Consider the following 4,707-nt stretch of genomic DNA (forward strand, 5'->3'; position numbering starts at 1 on the left):
TACAGAGTAAGTTCCAGGACAGCCAGGGCTATACAGAGAAACCCTGTCTCAAAAAACAAAAAAACAAACAAACAAAAAAAGACTCAGCCACTTCCTTTTAGCATCTCACTGTATGAGCTACAGCTGGTACCTTCCGCCTCTGACTGGCAGCTCTTCCTGCTGCTGGCAGGCCTGTACAGGAACGATACCAAACATCTATCTCTTATGCAAACAACTTTCATGGAAGGAAATCCAGGGAAATCATGGAAGGAAAGAGGAAGCCCCAACTTACTGTGGAAGTGTGGTGCCCCTACAAATAAGACAAGAAACACAAGGTCGGTCCATTTTTCTAAATTGTTGCCTTTCCCCAGCACTGTTTTTGGGGTGGTGCTAAGTGTCACCATCGTTTGTGCCTGACTCAGAGGTGTATAATATTTTGAAGCTGTTCTGCTGCTTAAGAAATAAAAACACTTGCTTTTCTGATCTAAAATATGACTGTTTTCTGGCTTGGATTTGAAAGTCCATAGAATGGGAAGTTACCCACACAGATTTAATTAGAAACAGAAGGGTGACCCAGGTCAGGAAAAAGAAAAACCCTTTCTTGGGAATTCTCTGACTGCGGGATATGGGTGCTTTATTATGGTTTGTCACTACAGTGTGGGATCTTGTGTCTGATGGAGGTTACAGAAGTGCACTGCCACACTTGAAGGTTTGTGGATGTAGACAGGGCATCGAACAAGAGCTAAGGCAAGACAATCCTAGCTCAAAAATCAAGATTAAAGAGCAGCGGAGCCTGCTCCCAAGTCAGGAGAGCAGGGAGTGCTGGGAGCCAGAGACAAGCTTGCTTGGAAAAACAAGCCCCATAGCTGGCTCTGACCCATTATCACTTCCTAAGAATGGAGACCCAGGGGAGCCACATCCTCTGGAAAAAAACGGAAATTCTCATTCTCTCTTTCCCCCCTTGGGACTAAGTCTAAACCGTGTGTCTGGGAGGCATACCACCACTGAATTACCCAGGATGCTTTTGGATTCATAATCCTCTCTCTGTCATCTAAGTATCTAGGCTAACAGGCCCAGGCCATTGGGCCAGTCTTGAAAGTCTGACTAAGAAGCTAATTTCTCTAATGTTAAAGTATCAGGATAACAAGATGCAATAAATACAATAGCTATATTCTGTGTGAAAGACTTGGTGAAACTCTTTTAATTAGTTCTCATAAAGTGAACCACTGTGTTGAGACCTTAGATAGAGTTTGCATCATAGACTTTGTATCTGGTAGCTGAGTTGCATATGAATCTATGGCTTACATTCCACTAATATGTGCACTCCATATCAACGTATGTGTTATATATCATATTAATATGCTATAGCAGATGTTTATATTAGTATATTGTATATTAGCATGCAATACATGTTATATAGCATGCTAATATATTATTATGTTGCATGTGTTAATTACATATTACACATATTAATATACTAGCAATTAGGAACTCTTAGGAGCCTGTTTTTCACATCTGTAAAATAACAATGACATCAGCTAACCTATTAATCAACCTCCTATTACTGTGCTGCAATACCTGAGGTGAGATACTTTGCAAAGAAAGGATCTTTTATTTCAGCTCACAACTGTGTGGCACAAGGCCCTTCGGTGTGGTGCCAGGTCTGATGATGGTTATGCTTTTTGTATTGCGCAATAGCAGGACTGCGTGCATACCCCTGTCTGTGTGGTGCCTTCCTGTCACAAAGACCCTACTCTAGTGATCGAACTTTTATCCCTACCTCTAAATACAACAATAGGGTGACATTTCTACTCCCTATTCCCGTTCATGCAGAACTTCAGAAATTAAACTCCCGTTTGCATTCAGGGTGCAAAAGTATTATGCACACTGCAGCAGCCACCTCGTGGGAACATGTGTTTCTTGGCAACCTTTTCCCTTCGGGTTGCCTGCTACCTGAAATCCCGAGTCCTCCTGGACTCAATGTCTGATAGAGAAACTCCTCCTGGCATCAGAGCGAGGCATTTAGGACCTGCCGCAGACGTCGACAAACCCTTGGTGCCACAGAGAAATGCTGACCTATGGAGAAGTTATTTTCCTTTCTCTGTGTTCTGCCGTCTTCAGCCTCTGGGAGTCTTTGCACACATGTCCTTCATGTGGACTAAGATCAGCAAAGGCTTGAGTGGTCGGGAAGGGCTGGAATACAGAGGGTGTTCTCAGTCAGCTTGAAGGGGGCTTTCTCCCACCATGCTGTACAGTCCCTGGGAGCGGGGCTCAAACAGGCTTCCTGATGGTTGCCCTGCTTTACCTCAGACTCTGCAGCTATCATGTGGATGTTCAGCCTAGTAAAAGCAACTTGTGGCCAATATGTGATCTGCGGCCCTAACCTTTAAAAAATGATTACCTATGTTGGCTAGTATAGAAAGTCTCTTATGCAGAAAGGCACCAGGATATGGGTTTGCATGGCATTGCTGGGAGAGTGACCATTATTTCCCCTTCTGGCTGGGCAAGTTTGCCCAGGACCCCAGCTCCTGAGTTTGATACTCAGTACCACGGAATTCTTCCGATCCTTTGGGGACAGCCCTTGCTATGCCTAAAACCCGGCTAAGCTGTGCCCCTCCCAATCAGAGTCAGCTGGCCCTTGCTTGTTTGCTCTTGAACTTTGTACCTGTCCCCTGATGGGCCAGAGTCAAGGTTTGGGTGGAGTGGAGGACACTTCTGATCTCATCTTTCTCGGGGCTTTCCTCTAGCCCCATGCCTGTTCCTGTTTCTGCATCTGGAGTCCCAGCTACTCGATGCCTCTTTGTCTGCATGCAGTCTGATATAGCTAGCTAGTTCAGAGCATCCTCCCTGAGGGGAATGGGAGGGTCCAGGTGCCATCACTTCCCACCCAGAACCAAACTCATCATCTTCCCCCAGATACTTCTCTCTGGCTTGGATGGTGTGTCTTCCAACGGTTCCTGTGTTGTAAGTTTGGTCCCCAATGTGGCAATGGTACATAGTGGCATCTCCAAGGGATGGGGCCAAGTGGAAGGTGATGATGTCAAAGGAACATGGTCCTCAGGAGGGACAGAGACTCACTGGGGAGCTCAGGCTTGCCTTGAATTTACATGAGCCCAGGCTAGCCTCCAACTCACTCCTCTAACCTCTGCTCCTGATCTGGGATTACAAGCAGGTGCCAGCACTGGGTCAAACCTGGTCTTTATGGGACTTCTATTAGTTCTGTATGAGTCAGGGTTTTGGTGGTGGTGGTGGTAGTTTTTGTGGTTGTTTTGTTTTGCTTTCTCAAGTCAAGGTTTCTCTATATAACAATCTCTGGCTGTCCTGGAACTTATTCTATAAACCAGGTTGACCTTGAACTCACAGAGATCCTTCTGCCTCTGTCTTCTGAGTGCTGGGAGTAAAGGCTACCACTGCCCGCTGCCTGACTGAGTCAGTTTTTTGTTTGTTTGGCTGGTTTTGGGGTTTTTGTTTTGTTTTATTTCTGACAGAAGGGAACCTCCCTCCTCTGAGTCACTGGTTTCCTGTGCCATCACATGAAGTCTCTCAAACATACCCTTGCCATGATGCCACCCAGCATGAGGCAAGACGGATGAGACCACCCAGTCTTTACAAATTAGCCAGCCTCAGGCATTTTGTTATAGTAACAGATGAATACAACCCCAGATCCCTTATCTGGAGTATAGCATCTCTTGCTTACTGTGACAGCAGCTCATGTCTCAGGGTCAGCTTTTGCCCATCTCTTGCTTCCCCTGTGTAGTGGGTCAGCTGCTGACTGCAAGCTTTTTAAACCTGTTTGGAGGACATGCATCTTCATTCATGTTTCCTGTGTCCTCATTATGACAAAACCTTATGACCTCAGCCTGAGGGGTCAGAGGTCATGAATGCTGGATGCTCACCCACATTAGGCAGCTCATAACTGCCTGTAGCTCCAGCTCCCAGGGGATCTGATATCCTATTTTGGCCTCTGTAGGTACCACATGCATGTGCACATATGCATAAACAGACATATGAACAATACACGTGCATACCCATAAACTCAAAAAAAAAAATCTCAGCCAGGCAGTGGTGGCACATACCTTTAATCCCAGCACTTGGGAGGCAGAGGCAGGTGGATTTCTGAGTTTGAGGCCAGTCTGGTCTACAGAGTGAGTTCTAGGACAGCCAGGGCTATACAGAGAAACCCTGTCTCAAAAAAAAAAAAAAATCTCAAAATACTGCACAAACTTCTCTGTAATTAGGAAAATGAAACCTAAAAGTTTCATATGATGCCCATGTATCTACTATCTAAAAATGACTAAAGTAGAAATGAGCATTAAAGGTTCTGAGTTCTACTACTGGTGGGAGGGTAATCAGTATAAATATATTGGAAGACTGTCTGGGAGCGTATGGAAGAGATGAATCTTGAAAAAAAATATAGACTGCTTTTAGATATCTTTGACAACCACCAAAAATTCTCTCCCTACCCTCAAATTGAAAGTGCCTGAAAAAATAAAGAACTCCCCACAACACCAGTTGACACTGGAGGGCTCTGTAAGTCCCAGTAGTGAGACATGACAGTGCCAGTTTTTAAACCCCAGGGAAGGTGACCAATTAGCCAAATGTGGATCATAGTGGCCCAATAGTGAAGGATGGTAAAGATATGGGAAGAGCCAGCACCAGCCAGGGGCACAGCTTTATAGCCACTGACTGTGGCTAGGAGGCAGATTGACATAATCCTTGCTTCAGCAA

General features: G+C 45.2%; 1 protein-coding gene across 3 annotated transcripts in view; it reads right to left on the minus strand.

Annotated features, from left to right (window-relative positions):
- Positions 1 to 3,778, minus strand: part of Mgat4a (alpha-1,3-mannosyl-glycoprotein 4-beta-N-acetylglucosaminyltransferase A) — a 129,372-nt gene extending 125,594 nt beyond the window's left edge. Inside the window, exons 1-2 of one of the 3 annotated variants that reach the window (XM_031367230.1) lie at positions 3,677 to 3,746; positions 2,056 to 2,172 (exon numbers count right to left, since the gene is read on the minus strand). The gene's annotated coding sequence lies outside the window, so the exon portion shown is untranslated. Of the gene's footprint in view, positions 1 to 1,932; positions 1,976 to 2,055; positions 2,173 to 3,676 lie in introns of those variants that run through there. The other 2 variants (XM_031367229.1, XM_031367231.1) reach the window with 2 other exon arrangements.
- Positions 3,779 to 4,707: the final 929 nt, after the last annotated feature.

The sequence above is a fragment of the Mastomys coucha genome, unplaced genomic scaffold, assembly GCF_008632895.1.
Source record: "Mastomys coucha isolate ucsf_1 unplaced genomic scaffold, UCSF_Mcou_1 pScaffold14, whole genome shotgun sequence".
Lineage (NCBI taxonomy): Eukaryota > Metazoa > Chordata > Mammalia > Rodentia > Muridae > Mastomys > Mastomys coucha.